This window comes from Lithobates pipiens, unplaced genomic scaffold, assembly GCF_037356315.1.
Source record: "Lithobates pipiens isolate NorthernLeopardFrog02 unplaced genomic scaffold, aLitPip1_a1.2 Scaffold_8, whole genome shotgun sequence".
Classification (NCBI taxonomy): domain Eukaryota; kingdom Metazoa; phylum Chordata; class Amphibia; order Anura; family Ranidae; genus Lithobates; species Lithobates pipiens.
The window spans coordinates 490305685-490322944 of record NW_027507903.1 but is presented as its reverse complement, the minus strand read 5'-3'; positions in this window follow the sequence as shown (position 1 = coordinate 490322944).

Sequence of the window (17260 nt, the reverse complement as noted above, 5' to 3'; positions counted from 1 at the left end):
TACCTAGACGATGGGGACATCGTCTAAATGACTGGGGGGATGTGAAGAAGATGACATTTCGGACAAAATGTCATACGCATGTAAATTTAGTTTTTCCCTCAGAACAGTAGGGGTTCTGAGGGTTAATCACGTAGGTTGGCCTTGACATCAGTCTGGCTGGGCTTTGTTGGAAGTTCTGCCTGGTCATGTGAGCAGTGAGGTTCACATGACAGGCCAGAACCAGGCCTGGTTGGACATTTTGAGTATCAACCTTCTCGGAACCAATCAGTGGGAGTGCCGGGCCCGCTGGGGAGTCTAGGAAGGGGTACGTAAGATGTGTGGGTCACATGTTGAGAGGAGAGGAGTTCATGAGGGTTGTGTGGTCTGCTCTGGTTCCAGGACCAGGGTAGACCCGTGAGGGGTCCCGGTCATGAGGTGTTCAACATCCCGCAACATGTTCCGGTTAGAGGCCCCTGATAGACCTGCCTGGTCTGGGGTAGGGATCCGTCTGTTCCCGAATCTCGGACCCTGCTGGTCCGAGGCGCAGTAACTGAGGGAGGATTCAAGGTGTCTGGGTGTGCTCTCAGCTTGGAGAGGCACCACAGCTCGTGAAAGTGACCGGGGGAGGACTCTTCGGAGGAGGCCATCCTGGGAAGTGCCTAGTTACTGAGTTGGGAAGGACATTGACGAATTCACATTTTTCCAGTGCCATTGAGGAGACGGAAAACATTCCGGGTGCTGAGGAAAAAGGTTCCTGCTCACCCTTAGTTACAACTTGCATACGTTCATAGGATTGCTTCAAGTTTTGAGTCAATGTGCTGACTGCCATGGTCTCTGGCTAGAGATCTGTTCAGCTTTAAAGTACCCAGCTGCGAGTGGCTATTCTCTGGGTGGAATTAGAGACTTTGCTAGACTTGCAGTTCAAGGTGCCTGAGTTCTTCACCTGTGCCCTCTGTTCCCATAAGAGACTGTGTTTTTGGATGTTATTACTGCAAAATAAAACCTTTCAAAGGGACTTTATTTGTGTCAGCATTCAAGTCGTTGGGTATCAACCCCGGGAACCCCTACATGGAAGAGCAGGCCAAGAGAAGGTAACAGGTAAGCCCAACAAGTGAAGGCCGCCCTGCAAGGGTTGTAGCCGCTACACAAAGTTTGCTTGTTTACTGTTATTACGTGGTCATGCCCCTTTAGAACCCAGTAGATTATACTGTATGTACTGTATGTACAAGCTATTGGGATATGAGCATAGGTATATTTTCTTGCTATTGTATTGCACAACACTCTATCTCATTTTTCATTTGTTTGACCCAGGTTGACATTCTGTCCACAGTAGCATTTGCAGTGGCAGAGCAGCGTATAACTGGCTAAAGAGGGATTACTTTGACGCAGTTTGCCAGCTTAAACTTGTATGTGTGAACTAAGTATCCCTTTTCTTTATTGCAAGTTTGCTTGGAAGGGTATAGCAGTGTAGTTCATCCAGTACTTCTTTTAATAAAGACTGGTCAGTGCTGCTCTGTCTCTGTGTACAAGGTGGCTGGTCTTACATTCAAAAAGCATGTGTATTTGTACTTGTGTCTTGGTTTGGTGTATGGATTTCTTCTGTGCAATAATTCAGTGTGAAAATGTTCCTCTGTGTAGAAGCTTCCTGTAGTTCAGACCAGTCCGTTTCCTCTCTTTCCTTGTACAGGGTGACTGGTCTTGTCTCCGTCCCCTCCTGTAGTGAGTGGGGTCTACTGGGTTCCTCCAATGGCTCTGCTCTGCCCAGACTATGCACAGCATGGTGATGATTTTACTGCGACTTCTAAAAGGTAATATCTATTATCTCTTATATCATACAGGTATTATCTGTTATCTATTATGCATATTTATGGCTATTAAGGAATATATCTAAATACATGTTTTATCGCCAGAGTCCACATCTAGCTATTTCATACTCTTTATCTAAAGCTAAAAAAAAAATTTTAATTAATTTTAGTTTTCCTTACGCTGATATTTTGATACCAAAAAGGGATGTTTACAGGAACTCCAAAACTTTCTAACATTGTTTCCATTATACACAATCATAAAAAGATTGAAAATTTGAAAATGGAAAAAAAATACAGAAGGGCAGAGGAAGAAGGTCTTAATAATTTATATATGAATAACACATTTTATAATTATGTAACAGTTGTTTTTTTTTTTTTACACCATTAGAGTCCATATAAAATATCCATTACATGTAACTATAAATTAAAAGAAATGCTTATTGTGTCCCTCTTCCTTTCAGAAAATTGTGAAACATGGATTTGAGGGGCTTCAAGGACAACAGCTAACCCAATTTTGAAAAAGCTACAGGTGAAAATATACATTTTTCAAAAGGATTAGTATCTTAGCCTGTGTGCAGACTGCACTATTTTCAAACGTCTTACCTCTGGAGTAAGAAACAGGTGACCACTAAGCCTTAGCCTTAGAGAGATGATATATCTCTGGCATGTTTCCCTGGCAATTAATTCCTATCTTGCCATATACAAGGTATTAGCACATAATGCATTGAATGCATATACACTTCTGCTTATACAGAGATTGTCATTCACCGATAGAGAAGGGTGAAAATTCCTTATTGGTATTTTCTATATTTAGCTTTCAAGATGCAGTATATGTCTAGGCAAATAAATAAAAAAAAAACATATTTGGGGGCGTGTCCGGATGTAAACAATGGCGGACGTATATTGTGAGAGCTCCGCTACTCCTGCAACCTAATCTGCTGCCATCCGCACTCACAAGGACCTGTTGGGAGCCAGACACCTTCCCCAGCTGAACATCTGGGTGCCCTGTGGGGTTTGGAGCCAATATTGCCCGGAGATCCTGCTCTGGACGGCCCGAGAGCCCTTTCCCCTGGACAATCACGGCCGCCATTTTGCCGCTCCGAGGCCTACCAACACCGGCCTTCATCCTCGCAAACTGGGAGGTAGGGGATCCTCATCCACCCTCATATCCCTCTCCTGCATCCTCTCTGTACCCTCCGGTGGCCTGGTTGAGCTCCGGGGACGCTCGTGGAGGCCTGCATCCTCTCTGTACCCTCCGGTGGCCCGGTTGAGCTCCGGGGACGCTCGTGGAGGCCGCGGCCTGGTCCGGCCTGGTGCGGCCTAGTGGGGCCTGCGGATTCCCGGTGTATCCTACAGCAGTCATCCCGCGGAGGTGCGACCGGCCTGGCCTTGGTTCGGAGGAGCGGGCCGTCCCTCTTTGCGCCCGGAAAAGACTCCATCTCAGGTATATACAGTGCTGGGAGGGAAGGAGGACAGATCCAGGCCTAGAGAAGCAGCCATATTGCTCCACCTGAATGCTTGTGGCTGGATAGTATAGCGGCCATCTTGGTACACCGGGGCGCGGGGCTGCCACTCGCCCATAGCCAGGTCACACCCCCCCTCGCCTGATGGAAATGCCCAGGCTGCCACACCACTGTCTATAGTGTGGCACATCTATACTTCAGTCCCCACGGTGCCTGCAAACAGGTAACACGGCCCCTGGCCTAGCAGTGGTCATCTTGCTCCACCTGGCTTCTGGCTCATTGCTGTTATAGTGGCCATCTTGCTCCACCCAGTGCTGCTATTCATGCCTAGCCATAGTCCGCCCCCCTCCTCGGCCCCAAGAGCACCCCAGACTGTCATACCGCTGCCCTGCAACACCTATTCCAGCTCTCCCCTGCTCCCCCCTGCTCTTACAAACGCCTGGAAGGAGGGCTGCTCCCAGTTCCAATCTTGTGGCTATCTTGCTCCACCCGGACACTAACACTGCAACAAGAGCCCACTTCCACCGCCAACACGGACCGCATTAGCTGCTTTCCCACTTCACATATGGGTGCGTGTGGCTGTTGATGGCCGGCTGAAGATATGTTCCGCTGAGCTCTGTGCTATCCCGACAACTGCAGGCTGTGTCCCCCACTATTCATACCCGACTTGCTGATGGCGGCTTCCAGCTCTCATCCTGCTGACTTTGCTGAACTACAACAAGGCTCTATCCAACGTTACCTACTTTGTACAACCTCACAAGACTCCCGTGCAGGGAAAGACAGGCTCTCGACGAGCCGAACCCCAGGCAAACTGAAGCACCCTCCACCGACTACAGCAGCTTGCCCCACCACTGGAAACAACTCGGTTGTACAGCCGAATCCCCCGATGGACCCTCCGGATCCCCTGGCCGGATTTGCAATGTCCTCTTCCACAAACGTAGAAGTTGTTCCAGAAGAGATGTCTTCCTCAGCCTTGAGCAGGGCTCCGGACTCCACATCCACTGCCCTACTTTCTGCCTTCAGGGCTGACTTTGATTCCTGGGCCTCCAAAATGGAAACTTCTCTCCAAAGTGAACTGAATGCCCTCAAACAACGAGTTTCGGCATCGGAGACTGCAATTTCTACAATGGTCACCACCCAAGAAGACCATACGGCCCGTATAACGGCACTTGAACTTGCATCTACGGCTCACCTCTCCCGGTTGCGGCAACACCAGCTCCGAATAGAAGACAGTGAAAACCGGAGCCGCAGGAATAACATCCGGCTGCAGGGTGTCCCGGAGGCAACCTCGGGTAATGACCTCAAACCCACTATTATTGCTATCCTAAATCAGGTCCTGGAGAGGGAAGTTACGTCCCCTATCGAATTGGATAGAGTGCACAGAGTTGGGGGGGGGGAGACGGCAGGGATCGCCCTCGGGATGTCCTTTGCCGGGTACACTACTACACTCTGAAGGAGGAGATCTTACGCAGGGCCTGGCGCCTGGGCCCACTGGACTTTCATGGATCCTCCATACACCTGTACCCAGATCTTTCCTGCAACACGCTGTACATGCGGCGGGTGGTCCGCCCACTGCTGGAATTGATTCGCCAAGTAGGTGCAACGTACACGTGGGGCCACCCCTTCAGCATCAAAGTGACCCCGGAGGATAACCACAAATTTGTCCTATCAGACCCAGACCAGCTTCCTGCCTTCTTTCTCTTCCTGGACCGAGACCCTATCACCGTCCCAAATTGGCTGGATCCTCCAGATGACCGTCAGCGACTACCGGGTCCTCCTCTGCAACGCCGGAGACACTCACGATCTAGATTTGTTCCCCCTGGTCCCAGAATACAGAGAGCCACATCACCAGAAGACTAATCTGAACTCTCTCTCTCCACGAGGAGGTTACGGGTCTTGTCCTTGATACAGGCCGGGTTTGCCTTAACAATGTTCCCTATGCTTTTTTTTTCCTCCCCTTTGTACGTTTGTTCCCCTGCCATTGACTCCTGCTAACTGTGTAATTTGAATGCTATGGGTGGTTTAGCTGTCTGGCTAGGCTCGTGGGTTCTTCCATTGCCCTCCGCTGGTGCAGTTGTACTGCTGGGGCTATGGAAGGGTGGACATTGCCACTGTTGTTGCTTATTGAGTTGCAGTGGACACACTCATTATGTTCCTTACAACGTTGGGCCTACGGATTGACTTGACATGCCTCGCTTATGGTCCCCTGGTTTGTCCTGGGGATCCCAAGTCTCTCTTCAGAACCAACCCTAAATTTATCTGTGGCTCGAGCCCAGTAGCCTTTGTCAGGGGCAACTGATGTACGTTTGCACCGTTATCTGAGCTAGACTAAGACAACGATTTTGGATAAAGCTGTTATGACTGTGGTAATTGGTGTGTTCAACCTCCTCGGGACCACATGGCCCCAGCAGTACAACTGCACCAGCGGAGGGCAATGGAAGAACCCACGAGCCTAGCCAGACAGCTAAACCACCCATGGGAATACCTGAGCCTTTCTGTTGTCCCCAGCCAGTTCCTACCTTGTTTTTCACTGCTGTTTTTTTTTTTTTTTTATACTCCTATAATGTTTCTGTAGTCCAAGGGTTCTATGGTATTAGCTATACATTCTATTTTTTTTTTTTTTTTGTGCCTACAAAGTTGAGCATTAGACGCCATGGTCCTTGGGTATGTTACACTTATGCTATATATGCCTGCTAAGTTGTCGGGATCACAACTCAGCTATTCTAACCTCGTTCTCTCCCCCTAAATAGGATTGGCACAATTCGTGCCTACTACGTGATATTTCACGACAGTGTTACGTTTTTACGGACACTCTAGGATTCTTCTGGAGCCGCCTTACCCCAGGGGCTCTCTCTGACCTGTCTTTTTTCCATCTCTCCCCCCTCCTTTCTCCCTCCCCGTCTGTCTTTGGACATCTCTCCCTATGCTCTGCTACCCTTTCTGTTGTCTTAATTGTTTTCATTTTTTTTTTTTTTTTCTGTCGCTCTATCATGGCCCACACGGCGACGTCTCAACCCAGGATACAATTTTGTTCATACAATGCAAATGGCCTCAATACTGCCGCTAAACGAGGGCAAATCCTTTACCAGATGCACAAACACCTAGTTAATGTGCTTCTGCTACAGGAGACACATTTTCACTCTGCCTCCACTCCTTCCTGTTCCAGCAGATACTTCAACAGATGGTTCCATAGTACTAACCCGACCCAGAAAACCAAGGGAATGTCTATCGCCTTTCATAAGACGCTCCCTATAGAAGTGCTTGACCATCTGTCTGACCCTCAGGGAAGGTATGTTTTCGTGAAATTCATGTTATGGGGCACCAAATTTACGGTAGCTAATATTTACCTCCCGAATGTCAATCCGGTAGCATCTGCGTTGCAGTACCTGAAGATTCTGTCAGGATTCCTGGAGGGTAAGCTTGTCTTGGGTGGTGATTTTAACACACCTCTAGAACCTCTCTTGGATTCCTCCACCTCGCGATCATGTCTCTCATTCCCCGATCTGCGTCTTGTTGACGTTTGGTGCTACATCCCACATCCCGTAACTATACCCACCTCTCTCACGTACATCACACTTATAGTCGCATAGACTACTTAATGTGTGACCACAGCTGTCTAGATTGGTCCCCTGAATGCACCATAGACCCTATGGTTTGGTCTGACCATTCTCCCATTCACATGACATTCTCAATCCCCTCCACTCCGATCAGGGAGTGGACATGGCGATTGAACGATGCGTTGCTTACAAACTCGGAGTGTGTGGCGAGGGTTACGAATACCATATCTAACTTTTTTGCTGACCACGCCTCTGATACGACGTCGCTGCCCTTTCAATGGGAGGCATTAAAAGCAGTCCTACGTGGAACCTTCATCCAACTGGGTACACGCCTAAAGAGGGAACGTTCGGCTGCTATCATGGCTGCAATCCAAACTCTTATGAACCTAGAAACTGAACATAAACGATCCCCGACAGTGACCACGCTGACGGACATTTCTAGGGCACGATCTCAACTCAGAGAACTGTATGAGACCTCCGCACGTACATATTCGGATAAGCTTGCTTTCCACCAATACAAGTTTCAGGATAAATGTGGTAGGTCATTGGCTCGATCCCTGCATCCCAAAACTTCTTCCGCTTTTGTGCCCCATATTCGGGGGGCGCGGGGGGAATTGGTCTCCTCACCCTCTAAGATGGCTGAGGAATTCAGGGACTTCTATCAACCTCTGTACAATATCCCTCTGTCTCGACAAGTAGGTTCCCCTTCTATCGAGTTGGCAGACAAACTATCCTATATCTCGGAAACCGCGCTCCCTACATTAGATGGTGACACCATTGCAGACCTGGAAACCCCTATCACTGAGGACGAAGTTGCCAAAGCCATAGCGGGAACGCCAAGTGGAAAGAGCCCAGGCCCCGACGGCTTCACTCCTAAGTTTTACAAACTTTTCGCCACCCTCCTCACACCCTTTCTAACCAGGATGTTCAACTCCTTGACAGAGGGATCTAAGTTCCCTCCACAAACGCTTGAGGCCCACATCTGCCTCATCCCAAAACCAGACAAAGACGCCACTCTCTGTGCAAACTATCGGCCAATATCCTTGATTGGTGTCGATTTGAAAGTTTTTGCCAAAATCCTTGCCAATAGATTGCAACCATTGCTGCCCAAGATAATACACTTAGACCAGGTTGGCTTTGTGAGCAGCCGGGAGGCTAGGGACAATACTCTAAAGACCCTCCTTCTGACTAATTATGCCCGGTCCCATAATATTCCACTATGCCTCTTAACAGTTGATGCGGAGAAGGCATTTGACCGGGTAAACTGGCAGTTCCTCTGATTATCCCTGCAACAAATAGGGTTGGGAACTAATATGGTAGCGAGAATAATGTCCCTATACTCCTCTCCGTATGCTAGGATTAGACTGAATGGTTCATTATCTCCAGCCTTTTCTATCTCCAACGGGACACGGCAGGGGTGCCCATTGTCCCCCCTCCTCTATGTCCTAACTATGGAACACTTGGCTATTGCTCTTCGCAACAATCCTTCTATCCAAGGCATAACAGTCGGGCCCACTCATAATAAACTCGCCCTATTCGCAGATGATCTGCTCCTGTACGTGACTCACCCTCGCACGTCCTTACCCTCAGTACTGCAGGAATTGCAAAAATTCGGAGCGGTTAGCAACTTCAAAGTTAATTATAGTAAATCAGAAATCCTTAACATATCCATGCCTAAGTCGGCCATACGAAGACTCTCGACTACTTTCTCTTTTAAAACTGATTCTTCTTCCATTAGGTATCTCGGAATTCAAATACCGGCGGACGCGTCCCAGCTCTTTGCTCAGAATTTTGCCACCCTACTCCTTAGGGCCCAGGCAGATCTCGCTACATATACGTCCAAACGGCTCTCATGGCTAGGTAGAGTGCATGCTTTGAAAATGGACGTTCTTCCTCGTTTCCTATATTTGTTTCAAACCGTTCCCATCCACATACCTAATTCGTACTTTAGGAAATTACGCCAGCTGTTCTCCAAATTTATTTGGAATGCTGCTCGCCCCAGAATACGGTATGAAACATTATCTCGTCTGAGGGTTCGGGGGGGGGCCGGAGCGCCGGACGCCTCCCTGTACCATAAAGCAGCAGTGCTCACGCGCATACTAGATTGGTTCCACCACTCTTCCACCAAGCTTTGGGTTCAGTTGGAAAGTCATATGAACCCAATAGATCTCTCCGCCCTCCCATGGACCTTGCCCGCGGTCCGGGGGGGGTCGGGTCCCCTCAGCGACCTTACTCGTCACACAATCCAGATTTGGGACCGTATGCTGACCAAAAGGGGCTTATCAAAATACATGGGACCTATGACTCCCTTCTTTGGGACCCCGGCCTTTCCTCCAGCTATGGGCGTATTAAAATTCGGACCATGGCAAAGAGAAGACCATAGGAGACTTGCCCAAGTCCTTCGGGCGGATCCCACTTTGAGGACAGATACCCCTACCAGTCTAATCTCCCGACATCCCATGCAGTGGATGCAGAGACAACAGACTATCTCCTACATCCGGACTTTCCCATCCATTCCAGATGTCCTTGCTGAACCGACGGGGTTTGAGGAACTGATCTTGCAGGCAGAACCTCCAACACATGTAGTATCTCAACTTTACTCCCTCTTGCTTAATATCTCTTTCCCTGACCTCCCTCCATTTACGGTGGCCTGGGAGACAGAACTACAACACCCTATCTCTCCTATTGACTGGCAAAAAAGTTTTATCCTGACGCACAAAATATCCCTCGCCACTAAGACCCAGGAAAAGGGTTTTAAACTGGTAACGAGATGGTACAGATGCCCATCAACTGTACACAATTTCAACCCGGAAGTACCGGATACCTGCTGGCGGTGTCTTAGCTCCCGGGGAACCATGCTCCATATATGGTGGGAATGCCCTCCGGTTCAAAGGTATTGGCAACAGATATTCAAACTTTACTGCAAGCTGATGGCGACCTCTTTACACCCCTCACCTGAGGTGGCTCTCTTGTCTATACTCCCTGGTACGTTCAAATCCATCAAAAGAGATATTCTACGACACTTCCTGGCGGCGGCCAGGGTAGTGATTCCCCGTCATTGGAGATCAACGGTCATGCCTTCCCTGAGGGACTGGGCGACGGAGGTGGACCGCATAAGGGACCTGGAACGTCTGTTGGCAGAGGAATGTGGTAAAAATGAACAGTTTACTCTCACCTGGACATCATGGTCCATGTTCCGGTACTCCTCTGAGTTTGTCTCCTGGGCTGAACATGGCCTGGATGGCGTCGCCCTGGGACCATGATGGAGTGATCCTTGTCCCCTATCTCTATGCCCTCTCTTATATGCCCTTGATCCTTTTTCCTTTCTGTATATTTCCATACATCCCTAGAAATCCATATAGCTAATGTACCATGGCTTCGGATTATCTGTTGTTCCTGAATCGATGTAAGAACCCCACGTAATATTTTTCTATAGATTTCTATATAATTTCGTCTGTTGCTCTGCGCGGGAGTCAGCCTTGCTCCCCCTGACGAAATGGAAGACGAAGGGTTCTTTAGCTTATATGCTTTATCCATTTTAGTCTATATGGATGTATGTATGTATATATATATATATATATATATATATATATATATATATATAATGTATTTTCCTTTTCTTTGCCCCCTTTTCCCCCAAACAAGGATTGTTATCATTAAAGGTTTCCTGATAGGCTTTCTATGCATGCTCTCAATCCTTTTATTTGTACCATGGACATGTTTTTGTCAAGACACATACGATACATATTGTTGGTGTATCTTGTTATTGTTTGTAATGTTTAACTTCTCTTTCTCAACCTTTCTCCTTAATAAAATTAAGATTGAATAAAAAAAAAAACATATTTAATACATTTGTCCAATGGATGCACATTTCCCCATGTTTTATCCCAAGCGCAGTGTAGAAAAATATCAGTCTATGTGCCAGAAATTCAATGCGCTCCAATTTGTTTGTTTGGTCTAACAACAATAGTCTCTTTCCAGGAACAGCAGGGGAAGGGAAGGGGATCACCGCTCCAGGTGGATGTGTAAATACAAGACTTTCCCTTGGAACTGGAGCTCCAGGTGCAGGCTAAGCATATAGCAAAATGAACAGCCACACTCCGGAATATAATATATATATAACGTCCGACAGATACAAGATACAACGAGCTGATGCATTTCACACTTAACAGTGCTTAGTCATATGACTAAGCACTGTTAAGTGTGGAACGCGTCAGCTTGTTTGTCCCATGTTTTGCTGTGACTTGTATCTGTTGGACTTTTTATAATAAAGGCTATTTTCCGGAGTGCTTCTGTCCAGAACTTCCTTTTTGCTTCAACAATAGTCTCTTTGTTGCACAGAAATCCCAAGCAGTTTTATTTTGTTGAATACAGAACATCTCCCCTATACTGTATGTTATGGATATATGGAGAGAAGGATATGTTCATGATATGCAGTGTTTCAGCAAAATAAATGGCATCCTGTAGGGTTTACATTTACTGCATTTACTACTACTACTTCTTTGTCAACAGTCTTACCAGGATATACATATAATTAATATTTTCTTAAATGTCTGGAGACCATGCTGTTCTTAGCACCCTCTAATGCCAATCAGGTTACCAAAATCCTAGGCATGTGAATTCTGTTGATGGAGAGAGTCAGAGATCTGCTCATGTTAATGCTAAACTCCAGGCAGATTTTTTTTTAAAAAGAACTCTAATAAATGCAGTTATATATTCAATAATAATGGAATGTATTATTAAATGCAAGTAGTATGTACCACATTGTTCTTGATATCAGCCTTCTGACCTTTGTTTACCTATAATAAAGGGCAAGAAATAGGAAGCAGTCATTGCTATTTCTGTAGTATATGGGCTGATGGGGGAAAATGCTGACAGTAAGAAAGACCAACGTGGCCAGATGGGTGAGCTTATCAGCATGGAGCTGCTCCGTGTTTGTCCAATCAGCAGGCTGGGGGTGTGACCAGGGTCGGACTTACCATTGGGCTTGACTGGGCTCAAACCCATGGGTCCCGCCCAATAGGGGGCCCCGCGGAGATACATGTCTGCTCACAGTCACGCCCAGTCCTGCCCTATGATGGACATAACACAGGGACTGGGTGTGACTGTGAGCCAAGCCGAGTACACTCGGCTACTCTCGGCTTCGCACGGGACTTGCGAGAAGACCCAAGAGCGCAGCGACCCATCAAAGTTTGCTACGGAAGTGACGTTCTGTCACTGCCATCTTGCTACACCCCACACTCGTCCACAGTAAGGATACAATAAGAAGGAGTAAAGCCGAAATGTTGTTACACCCACCGGAGTTTTGCATTTTAGACGTATTTATAACATTAAAGTTAGTATATAAATACAGTACTTACAACTCCGTCTGACTACTTAGATGTTGAATTTTAAAAGCAGCAAACTTCTGTCAGATTAGCAAACCTGTGAGATGAGCAGGGTTGCCGCTGCTTTTAAAATTCAAGATCTAAGTAGTCAGGCGGAGTTCTAAGTCCTGTATTTCACTATATAAACTGACTTTACCGTTATAAATCTGTGTAAAATGCAAAACTCCGGTGGGTGTAACAACATGTCCGCTTTACCCCTTCTTAGTGTATCCTCACTGTGGACGAGTGTGGGGTGTACCAAGATGGTGGCGACGGAATGTCACTTCAGTAGCAAACTGCAATGGATCGCGAATATGTTGTTACACCGCCGAGAGGACCCGAGAGCCGCAGGACTCTGTATCTCGGTGGCGCCATTTTTAAACTTCAAGACTGCAATGATAAGGCTGCAAATGACACTGGGGGAAGGCTGCAAATGACAAGGCTACACTGACAAGGCTGCAATGACACTGGACAAGGCTGCAGATGGATGGGCAAAGCTGCAGATAGACACAGATAAGGCTGCATTGATGGGCATTTAAATGTAAGTGTTTTCCTTAAACTTCCCTCCTAAAAGTTTTTTCCTTAAAATTCCCATCTAAACTTGGGGTGTGTGTTATACGCCGATAAATACGGTAATGTATAGAAGGTAGGGCCCAAAAGTGACTCAAGCCCAGGGGCCCCCACCACTCTAAGTCCTGCCCTGGGTGTGACCTTGACCAAGCTTTTTTGCTGCTGCAATGAAGGTTCAGGATTTAACTGTACTGTGTGGCAGAGGTGCCTAAAGTCTTTAATATTGATTGGACCCTGGGCAAAACTTTTCTTGGGCCCCCCCCCCCCCCCCCATGCAGTTTTGCTCTGCAGCTGTTCTGAGACATACAATAATTAGCAGCTAGACTCAAAATTAGTTTACTGAATCAGATCAGGCAGCTTTTGCAATTGGGTACAGTGCATCATTACTGCTCACTGACTGGTTATTTGGCTGCTCGGAATTACCATTTTAGCATTGCATTGCTTCACAGAAATTTAAAGAAATGCCTGGTATTTTGAAACTGCTCTATTTTTTTCTGCTATAAATTCTTTGAATTGTTCAAATGATGAATGCTTTACACTAATCTAAAGTAGTTTTATCAGAACAAAAATAGTAACACTGCCGTATTTGTAGTCGTTACCTTTCTTCTTAAACCCTAGTAAACTTGGAAATTAATTTCATCATGGGTAATATTATTAAACATCGGCTAATTGCTGAGCAATTTTCATTGACTTGTTTTCATCAGCTGCCAGTCAGTTCAAAACATGTCTTTGGATGTAATTACGAGTGAAACTCATAAGCTAATTATGGGTGGGAAATGTTCCTTTTATATTAAATAGAACATTACAGTTAGCTTGGGTGAGATGTGGATCCTGTTCGATTGATGAAAAACTATAATTTTGCTTAATTTCTTTCCTTTTCCTTCATATTTTTTCCTTTAATTTTCTTTTACTTAACCTTCCGTGCCAATTGTTTTCCTCAATTTCTTCTTTTCTTTTTACTATCCTTTAATGTAGGATTCCAGCATAAACCTATTTAGTCATCTCCCCCCCACCTAACATCTATGCTGGCTAACCTGTGTAAAAAAGATGCATGTACTTATCTTTTTTCAGCCCGCTCCAAGCTGGTCATGTGATGCGGTTCCTCTGTGTCAGCCAGCAACAGCTGCAGGGGAGAGGCTATGTGTGACATTACTGCTCTAGGCTTTACCAGCTGTTGTAGAGCACTCTCCCCACATCCCTGCAGCCACCACTGGCTGACAAAAAGGATCACATGATCAGACCGGGCTGAAAATAGGTAAGTATATGCATATTTTTTACTCTGATTAGCCAAGATATGTGTCAGAATGGGAAATTTTTAAGACTAGATAGGTTGAAACTCCTTTCCTTTCCTTTTCCCTTTCTTTCTATTCCCTTTCTTTGCCTTTCCATTTTCCTTTCCCTTTCCTTTTCTTTCCCTTGCTTTTCCTTTCCTTTTCTATCCATTTCCCCTTTCCCTTTCTTTCCCTTTCCCTTTCTTTCCTTTTCCTTTCCCTTTCTTTCCATTCCCTTTCTTTGCCTTTCCATTTTCCTTTCCCTTTCCAGTTCCTTCCCTTTCTTTCCATTCCCTTTCTTTGCCTTTCCATTTTCCTTTCCCTTTCCATTTCCTTCCCTTTCTTTTCCTTTCTTTGCCTTTCCATTTTCCATTCCCTTTCCATTTCCTTCCCTTTCTTTTCCTTTCCTTTTCTATCCATTTTCCTTTCTTTCCCTTTCCTTTTCTATCCCTTTCCCTCCCTTTCCCTTTTTTCCCTTTCCTTTTTTACTTTATATCTCTGGTTAGCCAAGATATTGTAGGGTGGGACATTTTTAAGACTAGATTTATAATGCTTACCTTTTCTTTCCTTTCCTTTCCCTTTCTTTCCATTTCCTTTTCTTTACCTATCCATTTCTTTCCCTTTCCTTTTTTTGCCTTTATTATTCTTTCCCTTTCCTTTTCCTTCATATTTTTATTTTCTTTCCTTAAATTTTCTTTTTAACTTTTTTCTTTTCTTTTTACTACCCTTTAAAGTAGAATTCCTCCATAAACCTATTTAGTCTTAAAAATGCCACCCCCCCCCCCCCCCCTCCTAACATCTATGCTGGTTAACCTGTGTAAAAAATATGCATGTACTTACCTTTTTTCAGCCCGATCCAAGCCAGTCATGTGATCCAGGTTCCTTGTGTTAGCTAGCAGCAGCTGAAGGACAGAGGCTATGGGTGACGTCACTGCTCTAGGCTGTTGTCAAGCACTTTACCCACACCCCTGCAGCCATCACTGGCTGACAGAAGGGATCACATGACCAGACCAGGCTGAAAATAGGTAGGTATATGCATCTTTTTTAATCAGATTAGTGTTAGAATGGGACATTTTTAAGACTAGATAGGTTTAAACCCCTTTCCTTTCCTTTCTTACCCTCTTTCCCTTTCATTTTCTTTGCCTTTCCCTTTCCTTTCCCTTTCTTTCACCTTACCTTCCTTTTTTTCCTTTTCTTTCCATACCCTTTCTTTCCCTTTACATTTTCCTTTTCCCTTTTCTTTCCCTTTCTGTTCCTTTCCTTTTCTATCCATTTCCCTTTCTGTCCCTTTCCCTTTCCCTTTTTACTCTGGTTAGCCAGGATATGTATTAGGGTGGGACATTTTTAATACTATATAGGTTTATACCACTTACCCTTTCCTTTTCTTTACCTATCCATTAGGATACACCTCCTTTCTTTTCATTTCCTTTCCCTTTCTTTCCCTTTCCTTTTATTTACCTATCCGTTTCTTTCCCTTTCCTTTTCTTGCCCTTACTTTCCCTTTCCTTTTCTATCCATTTTAATTTTTTCTATTTCCTTTTCTATCCATTTTCTTTCATTTTCTTTCTATTTCCTTTCCTTTCCTTTTCTTTTCCCTTCTTTCTCTTTTCCTTTGTGTTTTTTTTTCTTTCCCTTTCCGTTTCTTTTTTTCCATTTCTTTCTTTCTTTCTTTCTTTCTTTCTTTCTTTCTTTCTTTTTTTCTTTCTTTCTTTTTTCTTTTTCCCTTTCCGTTTCTTTCTTTCTTTCCCTTTCCTCTTATTTCTTTGCATTTCCATTTTATTTAGAACATTACAATTAGTTTGGTTGAGCTGTTGTACCTGTTTGGGTTCACCTGTTGATGAAAAACAATAATTTACTTTCCTTTATCTTGATGTCTTTCCCTTTAATTTTCTTTTACTTTACCTTCCTTGACCTTACCTTGTTTTCTTCTCTTTTTGTTACATTCCTTTATTTGACTTTTCCCTACTATCCTTTCAGTTATGTTTATTTCTTTTCTTTTTTATTTTATTTTCCTTTCCTTTCCCTTTGTATCCTTTCTCTTCCTTTCCCTTCCATACAATTTCCTTCTATTTCTTTACCATTCTTTACTCATCCCTTATTTTGTTTCCTCTCCTTTCATTTCATTTCCATTCCATTTAATTTTATGTGTATTCCCAACCTTTTCTTTCCTCTACTTTTCTTCCCTTTCCCTTCCTTTAGCTTTCTTTTCTTTTGCTTTATCTTCCCTTCCCTTGCTTTTCTCAATTTTCTTTTCTTTTCTTTTTTTCTTTGGCAATTTTTATTTTTTTATATATTAATTAGAACAATACAGTTAGCTTGACTGAACTGTGGCACCTATTTGCCCTTTCTTTCCTTTCTCCTTCCTTTTTTCTTTTCAAGTTGCAGTATCAACTGCCATTCAGTATAAACGTATGTAAGGTATATACGTACACTATTAAAACATGACAATTTTGCATTCATACTGACCTTTCTTTTTCGCTTTTTTTTTTTTTGCTGTAATGTGCCTTCTTTGTTTGTATACATAATCCATACAAACATTTTTATTTCCCCCCACCTTAATCAGTGTAGGATAAATAGTGTCATTCTTTTTAGAGCAAAACCCTTGAGAAATAAAAATTTTTTTTTTATAAATAAAGGTATGCATTTGATAAAAATAATCAGCTTGTATTTATAATAGCCCACTGCAAACCAGCACTCAGACTGGGAAAGGAGGGACAGAACTAGCAGCCAATCAGGCTGTGCTAAATTCACATTTTCTTACAGGTAAAATTCTGAGATTCAAGTGGTGTATGCTTGCTTTATAATTAAAACACAAACTGGGAAAAAAACAGAGAATATGACAATGTCCTTGTAATTAAATCCATATTTCTCTTATCTGTACGTAGAATACTCATACTGAACGTATTTACAAAATTTCTGTTTTCTTTGTATCTTTATCCATTTAGTATTTACTGTAAGCTGCATCACCTATCTCCTGAGGAAGCTCGATGGAGCGAAACATGTAGAGAAAAAAGCAGCATTGTCATATTTGTAGGACTGGTAACATTCCATGTACTTATGATCTGTACCAATCCTCTATGGTGTACCGATATCTTTATTGATGTCTATTTCTTGTTTTTAATTTTTGTGAATAAAAATAACAATTCTTTTATATGGGTATTCTTTGATTGACTCTACTTGGTACCATTTAAAGTCCCAGGGTTGGTTACCCTCCAGCCCTTCCTCTCCCCCCCCCCCCCCCCCCTTCTC